Consider the following 18,966-nt stretch of genomic DNA (forward strand, 5'->3'; position numbering starts at 1 on the left):
TGGGAGGTTAACATGGAAAACCTCAAAATTTCCTGCAAAAAAAAAAAAAAAAGGCAAATATTCACCTCTGCCCACTTAAAGTGGCAGGATTTGAATAATAAAGCAATAATTCACTCTCAGACTAAAATGTAACTCCCATTAGAAGAGGAAAAATGAGTGGTGGTGCTTTCACAGCAGCATTGAGTTACACCACGCTCACCCATTTCAATAAAAAAGACAGGAAACGATGGGAAATGGGAAAAAAAAAACCAAAAAAACAAAAATGGAAATTCCAGCTCCAAAATTGCTGTGCAATTTTTGCTCCTCAGTGATGGGACCGAGCTGGAAATTTGATTGGGCTGTAACTTCCCAACGTGGGAAAAATTCTGCATTTTTATTAGGCCTTGCAAATGATGGAAGGGTTTACTGCTGAGTTAGGGGAGAGGGGGAAACATGGTAAAGATCCTTAAAACTCTCAAGAAAGGGGAAAAAATTATTATCCTTATCCTAATAGGGGAAAACAATGATTATCTTTATCCTAATAGGGAAAAAAAAATGATTATCCTTATCCTAATAGGGAAAAATAATATTATCCTTATCCTTATCCTAATAGGGGAAAACAATGATTATCCTTATCCTAATAAGGAAAATAATTGATTATCCTTATTCTAATAGGGGGAAAAATTGATTATCCTTATCCTAATAGGGGAAAACAATGATTATCCTAATAGGGAAAAAATTGATTATCCTTATCCTAATTAATGTCCTGGACCTGCAGGAGCCTGCTCTGGGACAAAATGAAATCCCTGGGGATGGGTCAGAATTTATCCACTCCTTTCTCCTGGGCAGATCCCAAACATTCATCCATTAAATCTTTAGTTTGACACCAATTTTAAGCGGGAATTGATCTGTTTGTACAAATCTGGAATATCTTTAAAAATGGGAGTGGTTTTGTGATCCTGAGTGCCCTTCCAGCAGCTTTTATCCAGGGAGGGCCCCTGTCCTTCCCCCAAACATTTCTGCAGATACTCAGAGATTTCAGTCTCTCCAGCAAGCAGAATAATCCTGTAATCAAATGAAAAAAAAGAGAAAAGAAAAAAAAAAATCCCTAAATGTTTCTCACGCACGGAGCCACCTTGAACCTGTCAGGAGGAATAATTGCAAATAGAGAAATAAAATAAATGAAATGATGCAGCAACCCCTGTCAGCTCCGGCTGGGGAGTATTTTACATTGGGAATGGAGTTGAATACATTGAATTTTCCAGCCCAGCTTCCTGGATTCCAGGGCAGAAATGGGATTGCCCCAAAGAGTTTGGAAATAGGAGCCATGTAATGAAAATAGATGGGATTTCAGCTTCTTCACGTAGAAAAGTTGAGTTTTTATTTTATGAAATATGGAATTTTCTTAGCTCTTAGAATGACTGAAAGAAAGGAGAGACAAATCCTGAGGGAATCAGGGAGTTATTTTTGAATGGTTTTTCTTGTTCTCTCCATTCCCAGGGGAAAACTGAATCCTGTTCTCATCCGCACCTTCCAAGGAATTCCCATCTGAATTTGGGAAGCGGGAACAAACACAAAATGCACACAAAACATCACAAAATCTGCTTGTGTGACACGTGGATGAGGATGATAAATCACCACTTGGTTTTTCCTTTTCATTTCCTTGCTGGAGCAGCAGGGAGGACACATCCTCTGTTTGGGGATGATTTCCATAAAGCGAGGGAGCTCTGGCTGCTTGATTAAACACATCATTTGTATGGATTATTCTCAGTTCAGTGATATTTCCAGATTATCATCTTATTTCTATAAATTTTCCTGGTTTTTTTTTGCTTTGTTTTGTTTTGAAATTCCCTTGGGATTTGTACACACTGCGGCTGCTGACACAGGGAAAGGCAAGCCCAGGAACTGCCATCATTTCCCTCTCCAGCTCTTTATCCTCTTCTCCTCACCACCTTTATGCTCATTGGGATGTGCCATTATTATATGGAATCATGGAATAGTTTGGGTTGGAAACAATTCCAGTTCCATGGGCAGGAACCTTCCACTATCCCAGATTGCTCCAAGCCCTTCCAACCTGGCCTTGGACACTTCAAAAATGATATTTCATTATTAAATTACCCCAAATAACCACAAATTCCTGTCCAAACTGAGCTCCCAGATCATCTCCCTTGGGTGTTTCCGTGGAGCTGCAGGTGGTGGTGCTGGGTAAAGCTGGGATACAGGTTGGATTTCTGCAGGAATTCCTGGGAACGGGGCAGGTTGTGCCCCACTGGATTCCGGGAGAGGGGAATGATGGAAAGCCTGGGATTGTGCTGGGTTATTTCTGTCCCTATTCAGAGTTCCTTTTGTTGGAGGCAGGCAAGGCTCCTGCTGGAGACAATGGGGATTTCTGGCAGCAGGGAATGCTAAGCAGGGCTCTCTCTGGGTGAACTGCAGATCTTTTATTCCAGCCCCCCTGGAGTTTTATTCCAGCTGGATGCCACCGATATTATCAGGAATATAAAGGGCTGTTCTTTCAATGACAGGCTCGATTAAAAAAACCTCCAAATTTAGCTGGAATATCAGAGCTTTTCCCTCTCCCTGGCCACAGGTATCCCTGGCAGATTGGGAATCCCAGAGGGGCTGAATCCCCATCCCTTTTCCTCAGCACTGGGAGCAGCCTCATGGAAATCTGCTGCCAAACTTTTCCAGTCCAATCCTTGATGATCCAAGCCCGGACAAGAGCCCTCTTCCCATGAAATATTTGCTGCTCCAGATGGCAAAGCCTGAGCCGGAGCCAAGAGCAGGGTAAAAATACATTTATTTCCATGCCCAGCCCTCAGCCAACCCAGCTCCCTCGTTTGTCATGGACAAGAGGTTTCCTCCACAATGCTCCAGATTGATGAAGGGAGCACATGGATAAAACTGTCCTGGTTTATTCCAGTGCTCTCAGTCAGGCAGCACAATCCATGCTGGGGTTCAGGGAATGGGGACCAGGCTGGGGCTGGGCTCCCAGTTTGTTTTATCTCTTGCTCTCCATCCTCAGATGCTGTGGTAATTCAGTATCTGTTATAACTTTCCTTCCCCTCGCTGAGAAATTCCAGGTTTGGGTTCGTTTATCCTCCCCTTTCAAGTCTGATTTAGAAAATAATAATTTCCTTTGTGCTGCTGCTCTTTCCCAGGAAAGTGAAGGAGTGTGAGGGTGTGAGGACCAAGGGTAGAGCTCCTTCCCACTGTCACCTCCTCTGGCTGCAGAACAAGCTGGAATTTGCTCTGGAGACGGCAGGATCCGAGCTGGAATGGCATGGAGGGAGCAGCGTCCCAATCTCTGGGGAGCCCAAAGGAACAATTAGAGCTGGAAAGTGACTTTTAGCAGAGAGAACACAGTGATGAGGAAGCATTTTTGCGTAATTAGGAGAACACTAGCAAATTTTCTTCCTGACACCATCCAGTTGTTGGGATGAGCAGGAACCTTTTTTTTCTTTTTTTCTTTTCTTTTTTTTTTTTTTTTTTTTTTGCTTATCAAATGCCTTCAGCCTTCTGTGGAATAAACATTTCCTGTGTGAGAAGAGGGAAAATGGATTCTCCTCACAGAGACATTTTGCAGGACTTTTCTTGTGCTTCCTCCCATTATCCCTCCTGCTGGAATTATAGGTGAGGAGTAAGGAGCTCGTACTGGTAGTAGGAAAATACAGCCCTGGAAACACTCCAGGCTTCTCTTTCCTACTTTGCCATTCTACCCTCAAATCCACAATGTAAATAAATAGAATGTTTAAATTCTCATGAGCAGATTGCAGGAATGTCCCTTAAAAATACCAAATCCAGGTGGGAGAGGGGTGGCGTGCCAGGATGCCTGATGTCACAGTTTAAATGGGATCAGACATGGGAAATGACAAGGATCATGGAATCACAGAATCAGTCCCAGAAGGGTTTGGGTTGGGAGGGACCTCAAAGCTCATCCAGTTCCACGGGCAGGGACACCCATCACTATCCCGGGTTTCTCCAATCCATCCAACCTGGCCTTGGACATTTCCAGGGATGTTGAAATCCTTGAGTTCACCTGAAGCTGGAGGGTGGTGTGGATGGAATTCCTCCTCCAATGGTTCTGTTCAGACTCGTCGGAGTCTGGGTGTATTTTTGTGACATTTTCTTTGGCACGTGATGAGCCTGGGAAGCTGCAAAGCTCCCAGTCCCGAATTTTAGATCATTCTCAATATCTTGCAAAACTGGAGCCTTTGAATTTGAAATTTTTCCCAACCCCCCTGCCCAGACAAAGACTGAATTTCCCAACATATCATCCCATGGTGGTGCCCTCACAATTCCCCTCTGCTGCTTTGTCAAAACCCCTTCCACCTCCAGAAGTAAAAATCCCTCATAACCATGGTTATCAAAATATTCTCCAGGTCTTTTTTTTTTTCCCTCTAAAAATCTTATTTCCACTGTCTGTCCCTTTTTAATGAAAAGTAGCAAGCAGCTGTTGGAATGTAATAACATCCCAAACCACTGCTTTCATGCATCCGTGTGTGCAGGCATAAGGAGAGCTTTAATGGAATAAAAAATCTGCCTAGGAAATGGAGTCTCAGGCTTCAGTTATGAGAAAGTGTAAAACTGCATCCGCATTTTAACAAGGAAAAAAAAAATAACCTCTTCTGTTCTTATCTTTGTGATGGCTGTTCGTAATGCCATGAGAAGTTGTGTTTTTTTTTTTTTTGTTCCAAGAAGTGATTTGGGTCAAGAGCCATCCATGTGCTCAGATAAATCAAAATAATAATAAGATTTCTTATTATTTGGTTTCTACAAGGGCAGGTTCATACTTTCTCCAATATTTCTATATTTTATGGAATGATTTGGGTTGGAAGGAACCTTAAAGCCAATTCCAGCCCTTCCACTGTCTCAGAATTCTCCAAATCCTGTCCAGCCCGGCCTTGGACACTCTCAGGGATCCAGGGGCAGCCACAGCTGCTCTGGGAATTCCAGCCCAGCCCCTCCCCACTGTTACAGGGAGGAATTCTTTCCCAAGATCCAATTTAAATCTGGTTTTGAAAAACCTCCCATAGAAAAGATTTCTCTTCCTGGAAGCTGCAATAATTTTCTTTGGAAGTGTTAAGAGTTGCAAAGAAGCAAACCAAAAAAAAAAAAAAAGCAGCTTTTCAAATGATCATCACTAATTTTCTGATTAACCTCATTATGCTTATCTGCATATTTAATGAATGATTTTTCTGATATTGGTTTAAATTAATCACCAGAAATGAGAATGTTTCCCTGAAACAGAAACAGGAAAACAACTCAGATTTCCGAGGAAGTTTGAGCCCCATTAATTTGGTCTGTGTTTCCCAGATGCTGTGGAAGCACTTGAGTGGGGGCACTTCACATCCCACGAATAAGATTCCCAGACAAATCCAGGGAAATTGTGCTGCTCTCCTGTAATGGGAAGCAGAATTTAGCTGCAATTAATCTGGTGCTAACGTCCCTGGGCTGATTTAGCCAATGAATGCAACTCCTCAGTGATCACTCACCATTAATGCAACAAAACTGGGATTTAATGCGAGGCAAGAAAGACTCTGTATTTTCAGCTGCCTGTAATTAAATTTCTTTAATGCAGCCAGAAATTAAAGGGAAGCCTCATTAGTGACTTTTGAGATGAGGTGGAGTTCGAGAAAAAAGGCAGAAAGAGTTTTTACTCTTCTGCTGTTGTTTTAGGGTTAAAAAGTGGCAGAGATGTGAAAAGTGAATGGAATTTTTTCACTTAGGCAAATACCAGCTTTTGGCCTGATCCAGGAGGGTAAGTTGTGATAATTTTCCAGCACTTTTGGAATATTCCATGATAAATTTGGTTAACGTTTATATTTTATTAGCACTTCTCACAGTTGTGCTGCTGTAGCAGTTTAGTGCTGATTTAAGCAGCTTGTTTATGCTTCATCTATTATTTAAACTTTAAAATGTTGTGGCTCTACAACCCAGCCTACCCCATGTGAAGCACAACCTGAATCCTCAAATCCCAAATCTGGTGCCTTATTAACTCAGGAATTCTGTTTTGCGGTAAGATCACAGAACTGGGGTTTTACTCTGGACCTAGATTAGGAAGGAATCTGAAACCTTCTATAAAAACACAACTCACTGGTTTTTTCATGAGTGGAAACACAAACTGTGATTTAGTCATCTGTAAGGTGCTTTCCTTAATGAAAATAGGATTGTAAGCAGATTTTGCAGGTTAATTTTCAGTTTGGAGCTCAGTTATTGACCTGAAGCAGAGTAACCAATGTGGGAAACCAAGCAGGAAATGTCCCTTTGATTTCCTGGTTACTGGCAATACTCTGCATAATTACCATGGAAAATGGGGTTTCTCATTATTTTTATCATCAAGAGAAAGACCCAAATTTTCAATAATAATCACGAGGCTCAAGCAAGCCAAAAATTGGGATTATTGCCCTCCCAATGCACAATTTGAGTTTATTCAGGGTTCTGACTCACCTGCTGCATCAGCAGCTGAATATTTTGGTTTTTTTCAAGTACAGTCCTTCTGTATTTCCATTTCATATCTGACCTTTTACATTTTTATGGTATTTTAATAACACCTGGAGTGTTGCAGTAGAAACTTTAATAAGGGGATGGTAGAAATTCTTTTCTTCTCGTCTTTCTCATTCTGTTTCATTTCCTTAATACTATAAGGGGAAAGTCTTAAAAACTATTGCAATTAATTATTGAGTTAGTGATGAGCTGTTTCATTTAGGGCTTGAGGAGATGGTATGGTTGGGATGGACTCTGCAAGCTCAAAATAATTTTAAGGAGTTGTGTGTAATTTCTGGAGAGATTCATGGCAAGTCCAAAATATCCCAAGCATTCGGTGGTGTTTTTCTTTAGGAAGGTGTGGATCTTCAAAAGATTAATTACAGAAAAACACTCTGGATATTTTCAGGGAAACAGAATAGTTTCCCTGGAAGCATTTGGAAAACTTTGCTTTGTTCTTGGGGCTGGCTTCCTGCTGATTTTGAGTCTCAACTCTTGAATTTTGTTAAAAAGGGTAGAAAAGGTATGGAAATATCAGATTATTTGCTGGGTAGAGAGAAGGAGGTGGGAGGAGAGCAGCCAAGTCCGTATCTTGGAGAGGGTTAAAAGCTGTTGATCCCATTTTTCCACACGTCCCAGGAAATCCTTGCTCAGGAGCAAACTCAGTTACAAACAGTTAAGGGCAGTATGGAGAATTGCCTGGATAATCCCAATTAATACCTGAAATAAGCACTGGAGGATTTCACAGGCGACAAATACAAAGAAATTATTCTCCTTATCCCTAAAGGAGAGCCCAGCTCTAGTGAATATTCACTCCCAAGACACCTCCGACCCACTAAAATCGAATTTCTGTTAATCAGTATAATTTACAATTATTTACATTAACTCCGTGCCTTTCTGGGATAATTTTTGAGGGAGAAAAAAAGAGTCAAGTTGGAGACAACTGCAGCAAAACTTTCCCGAGGTGTCCCCAGCCAGCAAGAGGCTCTCCAGGTGAGGCATAATGAGATATCTGAATCTTTTGGAATTAATAAATGCTCCTGGAGCAGCCTTTCTGTGAGGACAGAGATGGCTCTCCAGATATCCAGGAGGGAAGATTGATGGGCTATGCAGATGCTCGTGCCATTAAAAAGACCTTCAGAAAGAAACAAGCAGGATTGCTCAAAGTGTTGTTTTAAATTAATGCCTGACTTTGAAAACAAATTGATGCCCCCCTGAGATAATTGGAAAAGTTAGAAAACAATCAAGGAAGAACAAATTGAGACTTTGGGATGGACAAAAATCCCCGATAAAGGAAGTCTCTAAATTCTGCTTCCAGACCATGAAAGATGTTTTCCTATCTGAGGGTGTGGTGGTTTTTTTCAATTTCTTTAATTTATTTTTTCTCCTTCAGAGGACAAGTCTTGCCTTTGGCACGGGTGGCACAGAAAGGAAGGTTCTGGAGGAGGATTAAAGAGGGAGGGGCAGGACCTTTCCCAGGTACCCACACCAGGAGCTTTGCATTATAAACACGTGCTGTAAGGGCAGGGAAGTTGGGAATGTTGCGGCTTAGGACAAGGTGGAATTTAAAAGTGATCAACTACGACGGGATTTCCATGAGAAAATGGAACTTTTTGGAGTTCTTCACGGAAATATTTGAAGAACGACTCCAGAGGAGAAACCAGGATGAGCAGAGGAATGGAGCAGCTCTGCTGGGAGGAAGGGATGGAGAATTGGGATTGTCCAGCCTGGAGAGCAGAAGCTTTGGGGTGAGCTCAGGGTGGCCTGGAGGAGCTGCAGGAAAGATGGAGAGAGACTTTGGAGAAGGGATGGAGGGACAGGACACAGGGAATGGCTTCAAAGTGGCAGAGAGGAGGGATGGATGGGATATTGGGATGGAATTCCTGGCTGGGAGGGTGGGGAGCGGCTGGGATGGAATTCCCAGAGCAGCTGTGGCTGCCCCTGGATCCCTGGAAGAGTCCAGCACCAGGCTGGACATTGGGATTGGAGCAGCCTGGGACAGTGGGAGGTGTCCCTGCCATGGCAGGGTGGGATTGATGCCTTTTGGGGCTATCTGAAAACAGAGGGCAGGCAGAGTTAAGGGAATAAAAAGCAGTTCTATTTATTGAATTATTCAGGTACATTTAGGGCAGACAAAGCCCTAAATGGGGGCTACACCCAAAATGGACCACGGGTCACGGGGTTTCACACTTTGATAAGTTTGGTTCATTTGCACACTGGGGTCAATCTCCCAATGACAGCTCCAGGTAATGAAGTCATTTACCCCAGGTTTGCTCCCCCAAGTCACTTTTGTTTCCATCTCTGGGGCCTGAGGCAGTGAGGTGTCCTTGATTGCCAGCCTGGAGAGGAATTGTTGTGTGTGCCCAAAATGGGGGAGCAGCAGTGACACTGTGTGGAGTCTGGAGTTGTGCACCTTTAAAGAACTGCAGGGGTACAGATGGATGGAAATATAAAAATTAAAATCCTAAGTCATCAGGATGGAATTTAAGGTCCTTCCAACCCAAACCCTCCTGGGATTGTGGCTTGGGAACGCTGGGGTCCGCATTCCAGCTGTTCCCAGATCTGTCCCACCCTCCTGGCTGCCAGAGCCCCATTTTCCTTCACACCAGCCCCAAATCTCATTCCTGTGGCACTGCCAAACCTCTCCATCAAGGAACTTCTCCCATAATTAGGGCCACCTATTGTGCACACCGTGGTTTCATGGCTCTTGTGTCAATATGAAATGTCAGCCTGATGGTGTTGTGTCTTCAGGTTTTATAATTAATGATCAATGACTGATATTCTCCTGTTCATAAAGCTGAATTTTCCCAGTTAACTGTTAAATATTGCAACTGAGAGTGCACTGTTGAGATAGACTCTTGTCTAATCTAATATCAAAATGATATGGAAAAAAACCACCAAACCCTACCCTGCTCCACAGCCTTGTAATTTTGCAATATTTTGATAAATCCCCCTCTGTCACCGACAGCTGGGGTACGATTAGCTTAATCCTGATATTTTATGACAATAAAATTCCCATTTAATTTTTCTGTGTCAATACAAACTCTCATCACCACCAAAATTTGCCTCTGGGCAAATCCTTTCATGCAATAAATAAACTCACGGGGTGAACTCATGAGCTGTTTTATCGTGACTGCCAATAATCATTATGGAATCAAATATTTACGTGCCAGGGTGGCATTTAAATAAATGCAGCCCTCCTAAAATGTCAGTTTATTCCAGCAGGAAGGGAAGGATTATAAACCTTGCACAAGAACTCTGATTTCTTTCTGTGCGTCGAATTCCCATTTTTGTCACTTTTGTGGGATGACAAACTTGGGGCGTTCCCAGTATCCCACGGGCTCTGCAGGTGCCCCTTCCTCTCCTGACTCTGAGTTTAACATTTCCCAGGTTTTCTGTCTTTGCCAAAGGAGATGTTTGTCTCAGCTCAGGCTGAGCTTTGAGAGCATCAGCACTTTCCTTAAGAGTCTGAGGGTTACCTGAGGCAGGGCCCGATGGAAAGGAGCCTTTATCTTCATTTACACCCCACAAAAACACCAAATTTCATTTCTGTGCTAATTTAAACTCCCCCCCCCCCCAAAAAAAAAAAGGAGGGAGCACACACTCTAACGTGGCCTTCAGCACTTGGAAAACCCTGGTGTGGTTTTTATGGATTTAAAATGGGAGGAGAACAATTTTCCAGGCAGAGAATGGTCTTGGAAAGGGGCGCTGGGAGCGTGCTGGAGGCATGAAGGCACCTTAAACTCGGGATGTTTCAGGTAATAGCCAAAAAAACGTGTCAGGGGACTGCTAAGGAGATGTGCTGAGTAATCCCCACCAAAGCAGCATGAACTCCTTGTGTACTTATTTCTAAATGCATTTTCTTGCCTCCACCCCACCACCTTGGGGGAATAGTTTAATTTCCTATTTAATTTCAGCCCTTGCAAATGCCTGAAGGTTGTTCTGAATTATGGATAGGATGAAAAGTTATGGTTTCTATTCCATGCTGGGTGTGGGTTTCACTGATTTAAACGTGCTGGAAATTCAGAGTTCAGCAGGGAAGGAGCTGGGGCTTGTCTGGCTCTGGGAGGTGGGGAAGGTTTTGTGTCCCACTGCTGAGCCCTCTCCCTGGGAAACAGCTCCTGGGGAGAATTCCTGCTTCTCTGGGAGGAATTCATACAAAATAGAGGCTCAAAGTTCTACCTCTGGGCTTATACAGGTCATGTTTTCAGGAGTTTGATGCTTTTCTGTAGCCAGTACTAATATTAATGCTTATATTCTAATTATAGCCCCAAATTCTGAGCCTCCCAGCTTCAGAAATCCAATGTATTGCATTATACACAATAATTCCACTGTCTTTTGATGAATTTAGGGTAATTGTAGTTTTTACAAGTTTGACTTGGTGTCAAGATGTTGAAACTGAAAATTTGTCTCTCTTCAGGGTTCTTTTTCCTTCTACAAACTTTTTTTTTATTTTTTGGCGCATGATGTAAGAAGAATGAAATCAGGGTGGGTTTCTCATATAGGAATGAAAATGTGAACTAAAACCCGGATAAACAGAGCTTAGAAATCCCCATGAAGCTGCTAGGTGAGTGCACATTTCAATTGCTTTAAAAGTTCTGGCTTTCTGCTTTTCAGAAAGAAAATATAATTTTTAAAATCTGAAATGCAATGTCAGAGTGTTTTCTTAGCTCTTTCAGAACGGAGCAGCACAAAACTTTTTTTTGTTGTTTTCCTTCTTGCATTCCTCTGTTATGAAATGTTAGGATGATCTCGGTGACAAAAAAAGGGGGAACTGCTCTTGCAAATAAACCCAAATCAGCTAGAAATATTTTCATCAGCCAGGAAGGCAAAATAAATGACAGCATCCTGATGCCTCCATTAGGCAAAAATCTGATTTTTGTCACTGCCAGCACAGGTTTGTGACTCTCTTAAACACTTTGGTCAGTAGAGAATCATTCTGGGGTCAAGGAAAACTTTTTCTTCTGTGTTTTACTGTGGCAGCCTGATGCACCTGAGGGCTCCAGTGCAGCGGGAAATGGAGATGTTGTGAGGAAATGCTGGAGGAAAAATCCTCTGGAAACAGAAGTGGCTGCAGTGACACCAATTCTGAAGGCATGAGACAGCCACAAGCATTTCTAAAGTTGAAAAAATCCATATTGTGGAAGCCAGGGGAAAGCTGGGAGATCCAAGTTCTCTGGATAAATCCCTAATAGCACAAGATATGATCTTCCCTGAGCCTTGCCAAGGCTGGAAACAGCATTTCCTGACCCATGGCATGCCCCAAACCGACAATTTCATTGTGTGCTCTGGATTAATGAGTCTCTCAGATCGTTTAAATAAACAGATGCTGTCTGCTAGGACGGCTAAGAGCATTTGTTAGTGGTAAATGATTTAAAAGCCATCCTTCATGGACTAGTTCCTTGGAATGTGCTCGTGGGCTGGAAATATTCTTGGCAATAAGGGCAGCAAGAGGAGCAGCTAGAAGGGAAGGAGAAAGAAAGGAAATATAATTAGTGTTTAATGATTTATTAACGGTTTATAAAGTACCTAAACAAGATTGTTAGGCTTGTATCAACAGTTGGAGGCAGTTAAAGGAGCCAGGACTGAGGATTTGGATTAATGCTGGGAGCTCCTGCCTTGGAGCTGCTTCCAATATCCCAGAGGAGCAGAAAATCCTCCAGAAGTGTTTCATGATGTGGAGTGTCCTGTAGTCTCAGGAATCACAGAATTGTGGAATTCCAGGCTGGAAAAGTCCTCTAGGACTGAGTCCAACCACTAACCCAGCTCTGGCATTTTCCCCACTAAATCCTGTCCCCGAGCGCAGCATCTCCATGGCTTTTACATCCCCCCCAAGAATGGGGACTCCACCTCTTTCCAGGAAGGTTTTTTCCAATATAAAACTCATGTTCCATGAGAACATGGAACTATTTCACAGAAGCTCCTGCAGATGTTCAATGTGTCTTCATTAAGGCAAGAACAGCTTAGGCAATTGCCTGCACACTGGGCATTGGCTTCCTAAAATAGAAATACCACTTTTCTTGTTGTTGCTCCTTTGGATAATTCCACAGCACTGGAAATTCCTCCCAGGCCAACTCAACAGTCAGAAAAGTAACTTGGAGTTAATTAACCATCCCTGTGATATCCCACTCCCCTGGAAAAGCAGTAAAAATGGCCCTGCCATGTTTGTTTCTGGAGGATAGAACGACTTGGATTTTTTTTTTTTTCAGATGCTTTGCAGAGCACCAGGTGACCCAGAGAGGCTGAGCCCCAGAATTAAACATGACCAATTAGGTGTGTGGGTTGCTTAATGAGATGACATTTCCAGCTGAAATGAGGTGGCTCTTGAGGGCCCCATCAGCAGCGTGAGGCTGACTCAGAGCCTGAGTCACGGGGTGATGTCTGACCCATCACACGAGGCACAGAAACATCCAGGATTCAGTGTCCAGTGGCTTCCAGCTGATTATCCCAACTCTCTTTGCCTCCTGGTAAAGCTGCCCAAAAATAGTCCATTTCTCCACTGGCAGAGTGGGGGTAATTTCCATAAAATCCAAATGATTTGGGTTGATAGAGACCTTTAAAACTCATCTAATTCCACCTCTTCCACTATCCCAGGTTGCTCCAGCCTGGCCTTGGACACTTCCAGGGATCCAGGGACAGCCACAGCTTCTCTGGGCTTCCTGTGCCAGGGCCTTACCTCCGTCACAGGGAGGAATTCCTTCCCAATGTTTAATCTAAATCTCTCACCAAATAGTCACTATTTAATTTTAATTCCATGGCAGGGGTAAGTTTGGTATGTGGTGGTTGACCTGCTGAGTGCAGGGTTTGTATTATATTTACCATTGTATTGACCATTGTATTTGCCATTGTATTGACCATTGGATTGACCATTGTATTGACCATTGTATTTACCATTGTATTTACCACTGTATTTACCATTGTATTGACCATTGTATTGACCACTTTATTGACCATTGTATTTACCACTGTATTTACCACTGTATTTACCATTGTATTGACCATTGGATTGACCATTGTATTTACCATTGTATTTACCATTGTATTGACCATTGTATTGACCATTGTATTGACCACTTTATTGACCATTGTATTTACCACTGTATTTACCACTGTATTTACCATTGTATTGACCATTGGATTGACCATTGGATTGACCACTGTACTGACCACTGTATTGACCATTGTATTGATCACTGTACTGACCACTGTACTGACCACTGTACTGACCACTGTATTGACCACTGTATTGACCACTGTATTGACCATTGTATTGATCACTGTACTGACCACTGTACTGACCACTGTATTGACCACTGTATTGACCACTGTATTGACCATTGTATTGACCATTGGATTGACCATTGGATTGACCATTGTATTTACCACTGTATTTACCATTGTATTGACCATTGTATTGACCACTTTATTGACCATTGTATTTACCACTGTATTTACCATTGTATTGACCATTGTATTGACCATTGTATTTACCATTGTATTTACCACTGTATTTACCATTGTATTGACCATTGTATTGACCATTGGATTGACCATTGTATTTACCATTGTATTTACCATTGTATTGACCATTGTATTGACCATTGTATTGACCACTTTATTGACCATTGTATTTACCACTGTATTTACCACTGTATTTACCACTGTATTGACCACTGTATTGACCACTGTATTGACCATTGTATTGATCACTGTACTGACCACTGTACTGACCACTGTATTGACCACTGTATTGACCACTGTATTGACCATTGTATTGACCATTGGATTGACCATTGGATTGACCACTGTACTGACCACTGTATTGACCACTGTATTAACCATTGTATTGATCACTGTACTGACCACTGTACTGACCACTGTATTGACCACTGTATTGACCACTGTATTGACCATTGTATTGACCATTGGATTGACCATTGGATTGACCACTGTACTGACCACTGTATTGACCACTGTATTGACCACTGTATTGACCATTGTATTGATCACTGTACTGACCACTGTACTGACCACTGTATTGACCACTGTATTGACCACTGTATTGACCATTGTATTGACCATTGGATTGACCATTGGATTGACCATTGTATTTACCACTGTATTTACCATTGTATTGACCATTGTATTTACAATTATATTTACCATTATATTCCTTCAGCTCATGCTTTTTTGCCTCATAACCAATGCAATCAGTGCAAATCAAATTAATCAGACAGAAAGAGGCCAGAGACAGAAGGGCTGTGAAGAGGGTAGATGAACCACCCAAGTGCTGAGAGTGACTCTGGGCTTTGTTTGTTGAAGATTCTTGAACAAAATTCTGATTCTGTAGGATTTTCCAGGGAAAACGTGGTTTCCCTGAATTTGGTGATGGCAGTGAAAAACAGCCTCATTCCAATTCCCAATTCCCACTGCCACTCCAGTAACCTGGGCAGGGTCAGGAGCTGGACTTGGTGATCCACATGGATCAAATTCAGGATATTCTGTAATTCTGTGTCATAAATTTTAGCAACTAAGAGCTGAGTGAGCCAGCAGCTGCTGTTGGGGAGGGAAAAAATAAAACCCTCAGAGAGAATTCCCTTTTGAACAGTGACTTGGGTCATGATTTTTAAAAAACGTATTAGAATTAATTCTGGCTGCTTTTTCCATACGGAATAAATCTAAAGCATAAAGCATGAGACAATTATTTATTTATTTATTTATTTATTTATTTATTTATTTATTTTTTGATAAAACTCTTGATCTGATCTGAGGAATGTGTGGGAAGAGTGGGTATTGTTCTCTTGGATGCAAATCCAGCTGCTTGCCCTCAGGAATTCTACAGCAGAATTTAGGAAACCCACCTTGGTGGGTGGTTTTAGGCACTCCTCGATGCTGCAGTTGTTCCAGTGGGATGAATCCATGACATTTGTCTGAAGGAATAAGCAGGAATCAGGTTCAAACCTCCCTGACAAAATACCCATCGAAGGTAAAAGAATCCCACTGATTATCAGGGATGAGGGGAAAATTTATTTTTATCAACATCTCCCGTGTGATTGGGAGAGATTTGCATTGGTTAATAGGTATGAAATATAAAAATGGGGAGGATAAATAAGAAACCTCTTTAGACCAATTACCCAGGCCCCATTTTTAACTCCTTATAAATTCCAGATGACTCCTTAGGAAAAATGTAGTTTATGGAACTGTGATAGATGAGTAAGGCTGGATTAATAAAACCCTTCCTGCACTTTCTCTGGGCTGGGAGGCTGAAAAAAAAAATCAGCTTATTCTGGTGTATTTCTATTTAAAAAATAGATGTGCCCTGAGGAGAGGCTGCCTGGATGTGTTGCTGTGGTTATCATGGAATGTGTCTGACAGAAATATTTCTGTATTTCTGCCTAATTGCTGGGGCTAACTTTTGATGGGAATCTGAGCTAAAGCTGCCATGAAATATCCAAAGAAAATACCTCAGAGGGCAAAAAAACCTAAGCACAACTTAGAATTTTGACTTTTTTGGTTTTTTTCCCCCCTGAGTTTCTGAAGTTCTTTAATTTTTATAATTTGGTTTTCCTAAACTGATGAAAGCCGTCCTCTATCCTGATCTAATATCATCAAGGCTGTAAAATACAGCTATTTTTGAAGCAAACTCTTCATTTTTCGTACAGAGCAGGTTGGTTTTGAACATGGCAACAACTCGATCTTCTCATCAGCAAAATTCTTGTCAAAACATTCATGGCAGGAAAATCTGGCACTGCTCATTTCCAGCCAGCCCTGAAAGGTCAAGGGATGAATCTATAGCTAAAAAAAAAAAAAAAAAAAAAAGATAAATAGCAAATATTTAGTGTGCATCTGTCCCAGTGAGTGTGAGATGAGCTCGTGGTTGGATAAATGTGAGTTTTGGGAGTTGTGGTGTCAGATGAGGTTTGCCCATCTCATTTTGTGGTGTCACATCCCATAATGTGAAACGACAGCCCTGCTCCACGTGTCGCAGCACGGTGACACTCCTGAAAATGTTATTTCAGCAAAGTTTGGGAATCCCTGCTCTGAGAGGGGCAGTGCGGGGTGAGGGAGAAAGGAAACCAAAGAAATGTTTGATTCAAGTTTTAATAGCGGGGTGCAGAGGTGGAGTTTTAGTTTTTAAATTGTTTCTGGGGTTGAAATCGGATTAGAACTTCCTAACTGAGACCTGAGATCTGTAAGGACAGAGGGTGAGCTGACACTGAAGGTGGGTAAGGAAAGGAGGTGCAGACAGCAGCCCTTGGCAAATGGAAGGAAAGTTTGGGAAGGTTCCTTGTAAATCTGGAGTGGGTTTGTGCTGGGAGTAAAGAATGGAAACTTCCAGAGCCTCAGCTTGAGCTTTTTGGGGTTTTTAATCCCATTTCAAATCACTCTGAGAGCTTCCCTTTCTCCTCTACTGAGCATCCAATGCTTCACTTGGACTCCAACGTTGACAGAAGTATCCCAAATGCTCCTGCTCACGTACAATTACAGTAAATACATGATGGAGGTGGAAGTTTGATTTTCTCTTTGTTTCTTTGGATTTCATAACTCATTAAACTCCAACCCGACGTCCTTCACTTCCATCAATTTTACTGCAATCTTTACTGAGCTTGCCTTTATTGATTCCAGTGGAGTTCAACAGGCATAAAAAATGAAACTAAAAGGAGAATCAATTCCACATTAATTAGCCAGCATGCATGATTTTATGCTGCTTAATGACTCTTGTAATTATCTACAACTGTACCAAAGCGAGCAGCAGTCAGAGCCAGGCAGGGCTGGACAGGAACAAAACCCTCCAGCAGTGAATTCCCACAATTTGGACCCTTTGGAGAGTGCAGTCTTTTCCATAAAATCAGATCTAGATCAGAAATGCTGACAGGGAAGGAGTGATTAGAAACTAGATGAGCTCAGACTGTTTTTTTTTTTTTTTTTTTTTTTTTTTTTTTTTGTTTTTGTTTTTGTTTTTGTTTTTTTTTTTTTAATCCAGTAAAAACTCCTATGGAAAAATCCACCCAGCCCCTTCCTAAGTTGCTCAAATTGGGAAGGATTTGCAGGATAAAACTCTTGGGCCCTCACCTAGAAACTCTGAATAAAGGGACAGAATTTTACAGCTCCAGCCCGTTTTAGTGATTCCTTTGCTTGTTTGTTAATTTATTTATATTCTACTTATTTATTTCCCAACCAGTGCAGTGCTGTGGAAGGTTTTGCACTGCAGGAAAAGCCTCAGGGTTCTCACCCAGGAGCACTGACAAAGGGATGGAGCTGTGGTGTCTAAAAAACCTTTGGACCTGGGTCTGTAATCAAATCAGTGACTTTTACATGGAAATTATGGCAGAGGGGAGGCTTCTGCCTTTATCTTTTGGATGGCATTTTCCCCACCCTTATTTGTGTCCTGATGATTATATTATTTGAGGACTGGCCTTCAATATTTTCCTACTTGGCCATTCCTAAATTACTCTTTATATCAGTCACTCCTTATTCCCTTCATGCTCTAGGACTCACTTAAAACTAGGCTTGGCTTCTGGCTTAATAAATAGATAAGAAAGTGTCTTTCAAGCATTTTCCATGCCTTTGTGCTCAGAACACACCTGGGATCCATAGCTGAGGATGTTGTGTTGGTCACACTCCCATCTAAGTTCCTGCTCTGAGATAATTTTTGTGGGAAATTCTCCGGGATTATTGCCTGCAGGGGTGTTTAATTTCTGGCTGCAGAGTAGGTGGGATTCAGTGTTAAACAGAATTTGCCTTTGTATAATCCATTCCCATGGTCTGTAGACTAAACAGAGCTCTTTTAATTTAATAAAATATAATTTCTGTATTAAACAGAAACACAGTGAGTGACCGGATTTTGTTCTAAAATGGACATTCCTGAATGCCTGAAAAACCACAATCCATTTTCTCTTTAATATTTACCTCTCTTTTTATCCTAGGAACACAATGGAAGTGATTGCTTGGGTACAGATGACATTATGGTCTGTCTTTGCTCCTCTTTTTCCCCCCCTTTAACTGTGCATTTACACATGAATGGGCCATTGGTTCTGAACGGTAAGGAGATCACAGTGAATTATATTCACTTTACTGATACAGTGTCAAATTCAATCTAGGAGAAAATTCCACATCCTTTCAAATGGAGGGAAGCATTTTAATTTGGATCGTCAGCAGCTGAACTTCCCCTTTCAGATTTCCACTGGTGGCACAAGTGGATGGGGCTGCGAGCTTCAGGCACAAAAAAGCAGACTTCTCTGAAAGCCAGGGTTAGTCTGGAGACTTCAATAATAAAAAGAATCTGCTTTTCATTATCAAAAATTGAAATAGAAAGGGAACTGGTGTGCTTGATTGCAGGAAAAAGTGAGGAAGTTGTTGCCCGGAGAATTTATCAGCAGGACAAATTAAGAAAATTGCTGCTGGAAGTATTTCTCTAGCAGCTCTGTGCTGGTTAAAAGCAGTTTTCTCATCTCAGCACTGCCCTAGCTCTGATTATTTATGTGTGACTGAGCATCTCAA

Source organism: Cinclus cinclus, chromosome 10, assembly GCF_963662255.1.
Source record: "Cinclus cinclus chromosome 10, bCinCin1.1, whole genome shotgun sequence".
Taxonomy (NCBI): Eukaryota; Metazoa; Chordata; class Aves; order Passeriformes; family Cinclidae; genus Cinclus; species Cinclus cinclus.